General features: G+C 47.8%; 1 protein-coding gene across 1 annotated transcript in view; it reads right to left on the minus strand.

The window, feature by feature from the left end:
- JCAD (junctional cadherin 5 associated) overlaps positions 1-7,890 on the minus strand; it is a 53,298-nt gene extending 45,408 nt beyond the window's left edge. Inside the window, exon 1 of the mRNA XM_075550359.1 lies at positions 7,811-7,890. The gene's annotated coding sequence lies outside the window, so the exon portion shown is untranslated. The remainder of the gene's footprint in view (positions 1-7,810) is intronic.
- Between the last annotated feature and the right edge of the window lie 7,004 nt (positions 7,891-14,894).

Raw genomic sequence — 14,894 nt, forward strand, 5'->3', positions numbered from 1 at the left:
GGGAAGGGACGTGGAAAATCACTCTCACTGCTCGGGGTCCACGCCGCCTCTTTCAAAGATGAGCTCATGAACATGAACATCCACTGAGTTCTTCTGTTTAACAAACACAAACGCAAGCCTTGCCTCAGAGCTGGTGTTCTTTAGAAGTCACGCGCATTGATCTGGATGAACGTTCTATGTTTGCACTGCGTTAGTCTAGCAAAGGAGCCCAAGTGGCGCTGAGGGTGAGGTGTTGGCCTCCTAACTGCAAGCTTGGCGGATCGAACCCACCCGCTGCTCCACCGGGGGATAGATGGGGCAGTCTGATCCCATAAACATTGACAGAGTGGAAAATCCACAACAGAGTCCAGGATAAATCAGAACCGACCCAAAGGAAGGCCGTCGGTTTGTTCTGTAGTCTCATAAGTGGGCCACGGTGAAACAGAAAGATAAGACAGGTGAGAATCACCAAAGTGTGACACAAGAGACGTGAGGTGAACACGCGCTTTTTGAAAGTCAGCATCCATTGACTTGCTCGAGGCAGGGTTGCCACAAACCCGCGATTTGCTAAACGCACAGTGTCTCCACCAAGCGCTTAAAACCATCAGCCTGTGCTGATGTGGGTCTTCTGGCGTAGAACGAACTTTACAACGGCACCAGGAGGATCTGTCTCTGTTGGCTTGCTTTGAGCCTGAGATCCTGCATCAGAGATCAGGAGAGAGAACCCCTCTGGCCTTCAGTCTTCTCGGGAAAGAAGGAAATGAGAAGCGTGAACTAGAGGTTCTTCAGCGTTCTCTTAGGCCCAGAAGTCCGCGCACTCTCTCAGGCATGTTTGCCCGTGGGGCACACGAGATGCCTTTCTTTCTAAGCCAGCTGGCGGCCCTGAGAAGTGGACAGCTTGGGACCATGCAACAGAAAGCTAAAGCAGTCACAGGACGGCAGACCCTCCGACCTGGTACTCACTAGACCCCTGCCAAGGCCCACGGGGAGGGGGGGGGCAAGGGGGGGAGGGCTGGTGACTTTCCCTGAGGAGGAGGAGGAGGAGAAGGAGGAGACTGGGGGGGGGCAAGGAAGTCAGGTCAGTATTGGACACTTCTTCCTGTGCAAATGGATCAAGATGCGTTTCGCACTGAGCTCACAGAGAGTGAAAAGAGCCAAAAAAGGGCCTGCACACGGTCTCCCCACCCCCACCTCTGATGGATGTTCCAGTCTAAGTGGTGTTATTTCAATTATGGATCGTCTGGTCACCGGCAAGTAAATGTAATTGGGCAAGTATCATTTCCTCTTCCCTCCCCATGCGTGAAAATATGTCTTCATTCTGATAGAGTCGTACGGTTACTCGAGGTAATACAGCGAAACAAAATATTAATAAGCTCATTAAATCAGCTAGCACATGCCACCCTTTTACAAAGTTGTCCAGGACATGAAGTGACACCACAAAAAAATTCACCCTCACCTATAACCCCTCCCCCCAAATGTAAATGAAACCAAACCCCGTGGCTGACTGTATCACACTGCCAGAACTTCCAGGAAGTACTGTTTGCTCTGATGAGCATGTGGTGAGCTACTGAGCTCCCCTGATGGTGGGTGCACGGAGGGTGGGGCTATGTAAATGGATTTCCTTTGAGGACACCATTTCCTTTCTTAAAAATTGTGAAGTAATTTATCATGTGAAACCTTATGCGCAAGAGTAGTACCCACTTTCTTGGCATCCATGCTAGCAAAATCCATGCTAGCAGACACACACAAAACGTCACAGAGAGGCCCTTGTCCAAGTTTGATTTATAATCACTGAAAAAATGGACCCAATTAGGGGATGACTTAAAAGTTCTGGGATCTCTGTAGGATAGAGTACGCGTATCGCACACCAAAACTCAAACCACGCTCACTGGCACCAAGCCGATGCGGACTCACGGCGACCCGGCTGCGCAGGGAAGAACAGTCTCTGCGGGTTTCCGAGACTTACATCCCTATCGTTCTCCCGAGGAGCGACTGGTGGTTTTGAAGTGTACATAGCAGACCAACTCACAACCACGAAGCCACCAGGATTCCTAGCTGGTACACACAGACATACACCTACCAGAGAGTACACACATGTATAAAATCACCAAGTGTCTACAGGGACGAGAAAATGTTCATGATCCCATAACCAAGGATCGAGAGAGGATGAGAAAAAACGACCTAGTTTCCACGCGGATGTGAATCTCATTTATACACAGAGAGAAAGGCGTCAAAGCCAAGGACACGAAGAGGAAACATGGCACGGTATCAGCAGTGCTCTTGGACTGTGGCTTCTCACGCATGGGGCTACTAACCACAAGGTGAGCAGTTCGAAATCACCGGCCACTCCACACGAGACAGGCGAGGCTTTCTCCTCCTGTACGGAGTTATGGTCCCCAAAACTCACAGGGGTGGCTCCAGCCTGTCCTACAGGGTCAGTCACCATGATCCAGAAATGACTCAATGGCAGGGAGTGATTGGACAGTGCTCTGATTGGTCAAGATGGTCACATATGATGGCTCCAGATGTTCCAACCCCATTTATTTTATCATGGGGGCAGGAATTAAAAAGAAAAGGTGGCTTAGGTGGGAGGAAGAAAACATATCTTTGAAAATATATTACCTGTTTGGAAGAATCAGTGACAACTTACAAGTGGCACTAAAGAAAATAATAAATAGTTTGTTACCTAAGGTATCGTGTACAGAGCGACTAGGGCTTATCGGCTACACGGAATCTTAACCAGCTTCTTATAAGCCTAAAATTCACAAAAATCTACAAGAATGCTTTCTTTTTTAAAAAAAATCTACAAGGTTTTTAAACAGTATTCTACAGATCTTGATTAGACATTGTTACTCCTCTGGGAAAAAAAGAGAAAAAAACACCCTAAAACTTCTAAGCTGCATTCACTGACATTCCACACTTAAGATGTAATTGGTTCCTCAAATTGTTGGCAGTTCGGTGTAAATATTTCTTCAACTGACAACTTTTAGCTCTAATGTTATGATTAATATTTAACAAAGGAGTTTCTTTAAACAGGAGGTAAATAGCCAAGACATAAAATAAACCAGACTGGAGCTTGTTGCTAACTGATACATGGGTTTTTAATGCTTTCCTTTTTTTATTTTTTTATGGTAGACTGTGTATTTTATTAGGAGCAGTAGGGCTGTCATTTCCCTTTCCAGTCTTAATACTTGAACAAAGAAACTCCACCTTTCCAGCCTAACTCCTGGGACAATACGTTCCCTCAGACTGTTGTTGCTATATGACACAGTGCAGTCACCAGCTCTGCCCGGACCCCAGAGCTGTTAGAAATCTCATAATAAAGCATACTTTATCTGTGAAGTAATCATTTTAATAGGGCATTCATCACTGCTTTAAATTGACAGAGAGAAAGAGAGAGAGAAACTTGGGTCCAAGATTAAAAAGATCCTGAATGATAATCTTTTGGGGTTGGGTCAGCGTCCACACAGTGATACAAACAGAGAGTGAGCCAGCAAGGAAACGCCAAATCCTAGGCACTGACTTATTTTATTTTTTTCATAAACTCTCTCTGAGCATGCAAACACTCCCGCTTTCTCACTCGCCTCCAAATTCTACACGACAGTATTCCCGCTCGGGCTTCCTTGTCCCGATTTTAGGAGACCCTAAGTACCCCATTAGCCTGTCTGAAAAATTAGTCATTTTTAAAAGACTGAAATTGGATAAGGCTTGTTGTTGTTTTAATCTGGATTCACAATATTTGTAATAACTCTGCAACGTGTCACAGGTTAGAATGGTGGCATTACGCACTAATATGCTAAACGCAAAGTTAGCGTTGGAGCCCACCAGCCATTCTGGGGGATAAGGAGAAGGCGTGGTGCTCCCATAAAGATCCGCAGTCTTGATAACCCACGGGGAACACGGTCCTCTGTCCTATAGGGTTGCTATGTCAGAATTGACTTGGTAGCACTGAAGTTGTGGAGTGTTGTCATCTGATAAGAGCCCTGCTGGTCAGGGAAGCATAGGACTGACTGCTAACCACAAGGTTGTGGGTTCAAGCCCACCAGCCACTTTGAGGGAGAAAGATGAGGCTGATTGTTCGCATAAGGCAGCAGTTCTCAACCTGTGGGTCGTGACCCCTTTGGGGGATCGAACAACCCTTTCACAGGGGTCACTTAATCCATAACAGTAGCAAAATGACAGGAAGTAGCAACGAAAATAATTTTATGGTTGGGGGGTGGTCACCACAACATGAGAAACTGTATGAAAGGGTCGCGGTATTAGGAATGTTGAGAGCCACTGCCATAAGGACGGAGCCTCAGACACCTTATACTGGGTCACTGTGAGCCAGAGTCGACTCTGGTTTTTGTTGTTGTTTTGGTTTGTTTTTATTCAAGGTCCACACATAAAGTTTCCTAATTTCCTGAGATACTCTATTAAACTGACACCAGTTTTAGTTTTGTTTTTAAATCTCTTTAGACTGGAACACCCCGTGTCTTTAAAGTTATTTCACATAGCTTTTATATTGGCATTAATTGTCTAATTACAAAATTCACACCAAATCTTTCCAAAAGTAGGTAGTGCAATGTTCGAAACTCCAGCAAGAAGGGAAAGTTTCCTGGCTCTTGCTGTGCCCAGAGATCACCGCCAGCAGCAGCCTGGTTTCTGTTTCCTCAAGCCATTTCCCCATGACATATGCTTGCTTCCCCAACCCCACTCCTCTTTGAAATATTTTTGCTATTTACACCACTATCTAAATTCTTTCATTTATAGATAGAAAATAAATCAAGAGAACCAAGCATTAACAGGTCAATGATAAGATATAACCGATGATTGAATTTCAAAGATATGTGGTAGTCTGAAAACACATTTCATCAGCGGTATTATCTGTAGAAAGTTGTAGGGAGAAAAACACACCTAAAGAAAATAAAGGTTAACAACCCTAATTCAAAACAAGATGAAACTGATGAAAAGATTAAACTAGTATTTCAGGTTTCCAGTATTTTTTTAAAGTGGATTTTACGGTTTAAGGGGTATCACTCTATCAAACTATTAGAAGATGGACCTTCCCTGGACCGTTAGTTTTAACAAGTGAGGGGCCAGGCCTCAACATTCCTGAAGTCAGCGTACCCTTGAAACAAAGGACAATAGCAAAGGTTTTAATGAGTGAGATAACCCTTTCCATCCAAAGGGTGAAAAACAACATCTGTTAAAAACCAAAAAACCCCGGCAAGAATAGGTTCAGCAACAGGGCTGAGAGGGATTGAGATAGTCTTTGCTTATCAAAATAAAAACCACAACAGAACAATTGTTTCTCCCCCCACATGCTCCATGTTCTAAACTCTCTCCGGATTAATCAGCCTGGAGTCCGTCCAAGCTCATTACAACAGGGACTCTGGGCTCTTAAGGGACAGCAGCTAGTGTTTATTCTCCTCCCTTGTCCACTGGGCTCTCCCAGCCCGGGGCGCAGAGAACCAAGACAGGCACCGACCACTGGGAGCTCCTTGCTGCTAAGTATCTCTCAGATTCAATGGCGAAGTTGCATTTTTTAAAAATCAGACTCCCAGTTCGTCAAAATCACCTCTGTTTTTTTTCAATCCAAAAAGTGACCCTGGTTGATTTTCCTTGAGCACTCCTGATCATCAGTTAAATTTGGAAGCTACTGAACAATTTTGTAATCTGTGACTACTCAGATGAGAGAGAAACTCTGATCAGCTTGTCAAGCCCACCAAGATGTGGCCCCTCAGGTATTTATTTTTCCTGAAGTTTGCTTCCTACCCGCCTCCTCTCCCCCTCTCCCCCCCACACACACCCAACCCTCCTAAATCTCTGGGTTCCCGCCAAGGGCTTGACCTTCCAGTCTGTGCAGCAAAGGGTGTCTTTTAGCCAGGAAGCCTCCTCGGATTAAAGGCCTCTGTATAACAAATATTTGCTTGCCCACTCCAGCCGAGAAAAACAGTTTGCTGTGCTGCCTTCTGGGAGAAACACTGAAGAAACACCGAAGAACTCCAGGGAGCTTTCTCAGAGGCTGTGGGCTAAGAATTAGGTACTAAAATTAATTTAAATAATTAAATCCAAACCCACAGAGCATTCCAGAACACCAAATGAATTTACCAAACTCTTCAGTTTCCAGCCCAGGTCTCATGAAATAGAACCTGCGTGTGATCTGGATAGACAGCTTTCCAGCCCTTGCCTGACCGAATGGCTTGAATCCAGTCGTCTAAAATCTGAAATCACTTGACATAAGGCATAGTTCTTAAATATTACTTGTAGAGCCTAGGGCCACTCTGTTTGTTTGGGCTGTGGAATCAGCCCACAGTCGTGTTTTTTGTCCAGGCATTTCTCAGTGTCCCGGTCTCACAGTGCCCTCTCCTCTCAAGATTACCACCGCCCCCCCCAACCTCCCAACCCTCACCCCAAATCCCTGGGATGGCTATTCTTTGCAAATCTGTAAAGACTAAAGCCACAAAAAGAAAGCAAGACGCTGTAGGGGGAAACATCACTTTAAAGGGCCACAGGCAGAAACGACCACCTGAGTTGGGTAGTCTACACCGCCCTACCAGCCCTCTCTCCAAAGCATCACCACCACCCCCAGCCTTGGTGCGTGAGGCATTGGTACAGCATAGTTGGTAAGGGTGGTGAATCTGCCTAAAGGAATTCCCCAAAGTCCTCCTATCGTGGAAAATGGCAAAGTGCATGCAAGTTGTGCTGCCGTGAAGTTCTCGGTTTGTTTGTTTTTTATTTCTTTCCATAGTAAAATCACAGCTTCTGTTTCGACCCGCTCCCCACCCCCACCCACGAAGAATCGGAGGCGCTCCCTTCTATTGCCAGGGACTAGAGAGAAGGCGGTGCTTTTAAGTGTAGGCGCGGAGCGGCGGTGGTCGCCCGGTCGTCACGGAAAACCCTGGCATTTCATGGTGAAGTGAAGGGGGTGGGGTGGGGGTAGGGGTGAGGGGCGCAGGGTGATCCCCTCTAGACCTGGAGCCCGCAGGCTCCAGATCCAATAAACGAACTGATTAGCGGGATTTACAGCATTCTCAAGCTGCCTCTCCGCACCCCCCTTGCCCCCAACACACACTTTTTTTTTTAACCTCCAGGAGCAGCCGGGACGCACAAGCACTTGCAGGGAAGGTGCAGCCCCAATTAGCGCCTAATCCCCAGTGCTGCCCCGGGAGGCGGCAGCAGCCCGGCCGGCCCGCGTTTCGGCCACCGGGGTCCGCGCCGGGCGGGGCAGGGCGGCTCCAACGCCCCTCCCGTGGGACCGGGCGGCCAGGCGCTGGGCTCTGTGTCCAGCTGGCGCGGGCGGGCTGGGGGACACCGTGGGCACTGGGGGAATCTACTGGACTCTCAAGAGCAGTTATCAGTGCCTGGGTGGGGGTGTCTGCCAAGTCTCCGCAGGCAGGCCCGGGAGGACCCTGGGGCTGCGGCGGGGGCGACTTAGAGAGGGAGCCCCGCCCGCCCTCCGGGTCCACCCCACACGCAGGGGCGGCTGTAGCGCTAACGCCAGCGGTAGCCGGCCCTGGGAACTGGGGGTCCCCGCGCCCCCACCCCGGGCTGGGCACCTAGAGGCGGGGGACTCCCCATCCCGGCCACGCCGGCGCCCCGCCCGCCAGGGCTGCGGACACCCGGGCCGCCATGGCCGGCTGTCGGCTGGGCATCGCGCAGGGGGCTCCAAGGGGTCTGCGACCGGACACCCCCAACACTGGGGAAGGGGAGCCGGGGAAGGGACCAAATCCGGGCTGTAGAAGTTGGGGGGAGACCGCGGAGGTTGGGGGCGAGGCCCGCGAAGCGCCGTGGGTGGCCATCAGATGGAGGGTGGGAGTCAGTGGGAGCGAGAGACGTTAGGACTTACCGAGCGGCTCCCTCATGCTGCCCAGCGCCGCTGCCGCCGCTCGGCCGGCCGGGGACAGGAGCGACCCGCCCGGCCTGCAGCGGCCGCTGCCGAGCATGCCCGAAGCCGCCGCCGGCCCCGCCCACAGCCCCGCCCACCGCTCCGCCCAGGCCCCGCCCCCGCGGCCGGCTCCGGGCGCTCGGGCGCTCTCCGCGGGAGGGCGGCAGGCGAGCCAAACCAAAGCCCCAGCGCGGCCAGCCAGAGGCAGGCCTCCTTCGTTCGGGATTGGGGAAGACGCAGGTGGTCCTCCCTGCCTCCTCTTTCTCTTTCCGCTTGCGTTTGAGCGATTTTAAGCCTCTGCAAATGCTCACTATAGGTACAATTCAAACACACTCCCAAAGAGTCATACACGCAAGCACAGAGCCCACTGGAGCACACACATACATAAACACAGAAGCATACATGTGCACGCCGCCATCCAGTCGATGCCAACTTATGGTGACCTATAGGACAGGGTAGAACTGACCCTGTGGGCTTTTTGACACCGTAATCTTTACGGAGTAGGTCTTGTTTGTCTCCCCCAGAGTGGCTGGTGGTTTCGAACCGCTGACCTTGCAGTGAGCAGCCCAATGGGTGACCACTAACTACACCAGCAGGGACAATAGGGAAGGGAGGGGGAGGGGAGAGGGTGATGGAGAGGGAAGGAAGGGCAGGAAACTGAGCTAAACACCTAAGAATCAGCAGCAGAGCTCAAAGGACCTTAGGTCAGTTGCTCTAAGCTCCCTTTGACACTGAGAACACTGTCTCTGCCCGGGGAGTAGGAGGGGGTCCGTGGGAGAATCCACACAAGAATGACCCCTTCCTGGCTGCCTGCCCACCCACCCACCGGTGTTTCCCTCGCCGTGGTGGAGAGTGGGAAGTTTAGACTGCTGCCTGTGCCCAGTCAGGGGCAAAAGTCCATGGTCTCGGGAGCCAGAGAGGAGGCAGGCAGCGCTCCACTTTGCTGGGGACTTGGGAAGAGGCCGACGGGTTCGGGTTTTAATTGAGTCGAGGCTACCAAAGCAGATAGGTTTCCAAATGAGTTTTTAGAAAGCGATTTAGCCACAGCGTGGGTTTAGGACGGTGCCGACTCCTGTAACACCAATAGCACTCCAAACTTGCTCTTCTCTCCCCACCTGCCACCTTCATCAGGCTGGGGAACGTATGAAGTTGCAGTTCAGGGACAGCACCTTAGCTAGCAAGTCACAAACTCTGGCTTGGAAAGTTTACTCTGAAGCACTGCTGTGGTCTGTCACTATGAGCAGTACACAGGCTGATGGAGACCGGGGAGAGAAATCTAAGCACAGTATGGGAGAAGAAAGAAAAATACAAGTATAAACAAGCGCTGTGTTGGGCACTAGGCACTCACTCTAGTGGCACAGTGGTTACACGTTGGACTGCTAAACCACCGAGTCAGCAGTTTGAAACCACCACGTGCTCTGAGAGAGAAAGATGGGCTTTCTACTCCTGTAAAGTGGTACAGCTCACAAGCCCAAAGGCAGTTCTGTCCTGTCCTAGAGTCACTACGGGTCAGAACTGACTCAATGGAAGCGAGTTTGGGTTTTCTGTATGTGTATGTTGAGGATTAGAGACTGTGCATCTGAGAAAACCAAGTGAAACGGAGCCCATGGGCAGCCTGGTCCAGTTGTCAAGAGTCAGGTAGCTTGGGTCCCAGTCTTGGCTGTTTCTGCCACTTTCTAGATGAGTTGCCTTACCCCTCTTAGCCTCCATCTCCTGAAACAAAATGAGGATGCTGACAGTACCCATCTCTTAGGGAAGTCATGAGAAGTCAGTGACACAGGGCTTGCTATCTGCAATTAGTGTGTCAGGCAGTCCGGAGAATGCAGACACTATTAACCTTGGCCATTAATGCTTGTTCCACTAGTTTTGTTTGGGTGGAAAGGCTTTGTGGGGAGCAGATTGAAGGACAGGAAAGTTATGGTTAGGCAGAAACAAAACAGGCTTCATTTCTAGACATAAGACAACGGGGGTGGGGGTGGCAACAACATGCAGAGGCTCTGTCTGTGGAGTCGCAGTGACTAGCAGAGGTGATATATTACTTCTTATAAAAACATCTTTCAAAGATGGATTGCTTCAATGATTTCTGTGATTCTTGTTTCTCTTCCATATACTTCAATGTGACACATTTTTGTCTCTTTTTTTGGCTGTGTGGGGTACCCATTTCTGCACAAAATGTTGTAAATAAAAGAGAGAGCCAAAAATTTCCCTCAAAATCACTTAGCTCCCAGTGGGTTGAGATTAGAATATGCTTCCCCCAAGGACAATGTGACATTGTGTTTCTGGGTCAACCCCACACAAGTTTTACAATGTAGCTGAAACGGCCTATAGCTGCAGTCAACAACATCTCGCCATGCTAGGAGCTGAGCTCAATGAAGCCCAGGAACGTTTATATGGCAGGATGCATGACAGCAGAAAAGTTGGTGAAAGCAAAATTATTTACAAATTCAGAGAAGACTTAATTGAAGCTCCTCCCTCCCATTGATTTTATGTAAGATTAGGACCTTCGGACAATTTGCGGGAAAATGGAATTAGAAAAGACCATGGAATTTTTTTGAAGCCTCCAACTTTTTGAAGTCTCTGGTATATACATACATACATACATACATACATACATACATACATACATATATATTCTATTTATTACTGTTCTTCTCTGTTTTCAAGGTAAAATGCACTCACAATTCCTTCCATCGCACCATGAGAGCATTCTCAAGTACCCTCTTATGAGCACCTATGGCCATGGGTCAGAATCAGCTCGATGGCAGCAAGTTTGCTTTTTCAGGTATGAGACACATACTAACATATATAATGCCTCTACACCTATATGTGTACATCGTTTGTTTATTAAAATGATACATAACTATACATTATGTGAGGGTAAGTACTAGGGTTCCAGTTCAGGCTTAGATGGGTGTATTCATGTTGAAAACGTGTTGTAACACGACTCCATGATAAGCGAATGGCTGCTGGCAAGTTTTCAACGAGGCACGTGCCTTAGTCTCTAGGATACTTTCCCAAAAAAAGGATAATTTTTGTGCCTGGGGGAATTATTTTTTCAATCATTTTATTGGAGGGAGGGAAGGGCTAAAGTCAATTTTTCACAAAACTCAAGTGAACATGTTCTCAAATCATTTAAATTTTGTCTCACACAATTTTGCTTAATGAACATTTATCTGGCCTTACTGCAGCACTGTTTGACTTCTTGTCTATCACAAGCCCTGCTCGCAGGTCACTTTTCCACCCATGACAGAGGCCCTGTATTAATCTGGGTGGATTAGAGAAACAAATGAAACATACAACTCTCCTATAGTTCTTTAATGCCCCCCCTCAACACTATCATGATCCCAATTCTACCTTACAAATCTGGCTAGACCAGAGGATGTACACCGGTACAGATAGGAACTGGAAACACAGGGAATCCAGGGCAGATAAACCCCTCAGGACCAGTGGTGAGAATAGTGATACCAGGAGGGTAGAGGGAAGGTTAGGTAGAAAGGGGGAACCAATTACAAGGATCAACATATAACCCTCTCCCTAGAGATGGACAACAGAAAAGTGGGTGAAGGGAGACTCAGACAGTGTAAAACATGACAAAATAATAATAATTTATAAATTATCAAGGGTTCATGAGGGAGAGGGGAAATGAGGAGCTGATCCCAAGGGCTCAAGTAGAAAGGAAATGTTTTGAGAATGATGACAAATGTACAAATGCACTTGACACAATGGATGTATATATGGATTGTGATAAGAGTTGTATGAGCCCAAAATAAAATGATCTTTTTTTAAAAAAAGAGCTTTATATAAAAGAGTAATTATATATTAAGAAAACATCCAGCCCAGTCCAGATCAAGTCATAAGTTCAATATTAGCCCATATGTCTGATACCAGTCTATAAATTCCTCTTCAGAGACATGCAGCCATGCAATGATGCTGACTACAGAAAGATCACAGGCCAGTGGGTGGAAAGTCTTGTAGATACAGTGGTGGTGGAAGGAACTCAGCACTGGTGTGGGTCTCCACGTGGCTCCTCCAGCTCCAAGTGCTCTGGCTCCATCAGTGTAGTTCTATGTGGCTTGTCAATAGGAATGTCAAGAGAGTGTGTATCCCGCCTCCAGGGAGGAGGACAGGATTTCCCAGAATCCTCAGGAGAAGGTCATGCCCACACAGAGGCATGATTGGCTATGACCTGATTGACAGGCTAGACGCCACCCCTTCACTTAAGTTGGCAGGAGAGTATGTAACTGCCACAGGCCCTTTTCAAATGAAGAAGTAGATGGGGAAAATGAAGATGGAGGAGAGTGGGGAGGGAGATTTTTTCTTAAGACTTGGGAGAGAACTTATGAAGTGAGAGGAAGTCCAAGTTTAAGAGATGCCATGAGTATGAGTTGCTAATCATCTGAATTATAAATAGAGACAGAGGAAAGGGGGACTGTGGCAAATGAAGGTAAGAAATGTTGGGAAACATCTACTGGACAAGATGATTTCCAGCACGTGTGTGTGTGTGTGTGTGTGTGTGTCTTCCACCCATCTTTCTTCTTGTGCTATAGTGATCTGCATGTTGCTAGGAGGCTGGGAGTTATGCCACCAGTGTTGTTTTTTTTTAATCCCAACAGTGTCACTGATGCTGGGCAGCTCTCAGCCGGTCCTCCAGACTAGGACAAGGAGCAGAAGGTCTGGAGGTCTTCTGAAAACTAGCCAACCCAAAGCCATGGGGCCAAAACAGAACGCTGTCCAAGCGGACTCCAAACTTCCAGCCCTCCTGAGAATGGCACGGACCAGGACAATGTTTTATTCTGTTATATATAGGGTCGGCATGAGTCAAAGCTGACTCAACGGTAGATAGCAACACCACACACAAACACACTCCTGTGTAATTAAGCTTGCCAAACAGGGGGTGTTTTTCCATAAGTCAGGTTCTCTGGCACGCAGAAAGCACCTGCGTGCGTTTTATTTTGAACCTGAGAAGACACTCATTCCTTTGACTAATGACTCCCACTTCCCCAAAATCTCAGTTCTTTTTTCCCCACCTACTTGATTTCAAGATATTTAAACACGGAAGGGGGTGGAAAACGCCCAATTATTTTATGATGTAATGCTGCAAACTATAGAATATGATTCAAAGCAGTGTTTGGCCTGAGAGTGTGTGGAACTTAGCGCTGCCTGGTAACATGGACTGGCATCTAGTCCCACGTGTCGAAATGCCCCTGCCTTCCTCTGAGCCCGGAAAACAGATTCCACAGACTCAGGAAGGAACTTGGACTATTGAGTCATCTCAGGCAGATGTGCAGTGACCAGAGAAAGAATGCTCAACCACCTGCTTAAGGTGGGGGTAGGGGTGGGGAAACAAACCTCACTGCCATTGAGTCAATTCCGACTTACCACCCACAGAACTGCCCCTGTGGGTGTCTGAGACCGCGACTCTTTCCGGGAGCCAAAAGCCTCATCTTTCCCCTATGGAGCAGCTGGAGTTTTTCAAATTTTGAACTTCAAAATTAGCAGCCCAAGGCCTAACCACTCTGCAACCGGGCTTCCTAAGAAGTGAACAGGGTGGGTGGGGCAGGGAAAGAAAATCCTTGGTTCTTTGAAAATACTACCCTTTCAAGACTCTAAAATGACCCTCCTCCATCCTGATTAAAAGTTCTTCTCTGATAACTTTAATAAAGTTTCCTTTCACTGGTTAAGATATCCCTCCATAGCTTTCTTAGTTTGTAAATCACTGCAAAGGGTGATCTGGCGGGTGGTCTAATGGTTCCACACTCAGCCTCAAAGCAGGAAGGTCGGCAGTTTGAACCCACGTTAGAGGAAACCAGCCACTAACAACCGAAAGGTCAGGAGGTGCACTTGTAATGCTCTGCTACATAATGACTATAGTGAAGTCACAGACACTAGAAAGATAGGAGAGAGAGCACAATGAAGGAGTCAGAGACAGTGCATGGCAGCGTGCTCCCTCAGTCCCTCTCGATGGTCCACATGGAGGAGGAGAAGACAGAGTCTTTACTGTCTTGGGACATTTATAGGTAGCCCGAAGACATGCATATTTAGTAGTTACATAGATCACAAGGTGGGTGGAATCAACAGTAAGGCCCCTGAGCTCACAGGTGAGGACACCTAATACCTGCATTGAGGGAAGGTACAAGGGGGGCTGGGTGACATGGTGGGAAGAGATAGCAACACGATGTCTGACTTTGTAGGGAGAGCAACTCAACCACGTGGTCATTTTAAGGCAGCACATCTGTTAGGGGAGAATCTGTGGGATCGTGTACATGGCCTTCGTCACTAACTTACCAAAGTGGTGGCTTTCCAGAACACTAGCTTTCCAGATTCCCTCTGTTACAAGTTAGGGAATATAGTCCTCGCCATATTTCCTCCAGTGTTTGTTTCTCACAAACCCGCTCAGGGGCTCCCAGAAGAAAGATCTGGCTATCCACTCCCATAAAGTTGCAGCCTAGAACACTCACCGGGGAAGGTCCTTTTTGTCACCCAGGGACGTGATTCCGAGGTGGATCCCAGGACACCCAACAGCAATCACAACAATAGAGCAATGGCCGTTCTTATTCTAGTTAATTAAAAAATCTTTCTATTAGGGGCTCTTACGGCTCTTATAACAATCCATACAGCAATTGTAGCAAGCATATTTCTACATATGTTGCCATCATTATTTTCTAATTTACTCTCTATTGTGCACCAGTTCTCTTTCTTAAAAGATTAATGTTGTGAATGAAACCTGGAAGTCCCTTTGGCTGACTTGTTCTAGAAAGTCAAACAATAAACTGGTTAGACAAAAACTAGACATTTTTTTTCAATGTCAACAGTTGTGGATCAAATTTATTTTTAGGAATTGACTTGGTTTTGATTAATCTAGCAGCATACATGATTACATACCTTTGGGGCGGGGGCATGAAGTAGAAATCTGCTCCGTAAAGCATGCTTTATGGATTAAATAGCTCAGAATCAACTGGTGGAGTTGGGTAAAGCCAGCTCCTCAGGTATCATGAACAACAGACAAAGTGGGAGAGCCTGGGGTCCACACATGGAGTCAACGCCT

Source organism: Tenrec ecaudatus, chromosome 5, assembly GCF_050624435.1.
Source record: "Tenrec ecaudatus isolate mTenEca1 chromosome 5, mTenEca1.hap1, whole genome shotgun sequence".
In the NCBI taxonomy this organism is placed as follows: domain Eukaryota; kingdom Metazoa; phylum Chordata; class Mammalia; order Afrosoricida; family Tenrecidae; genus Tenrec; species Tenrec ecaudatus.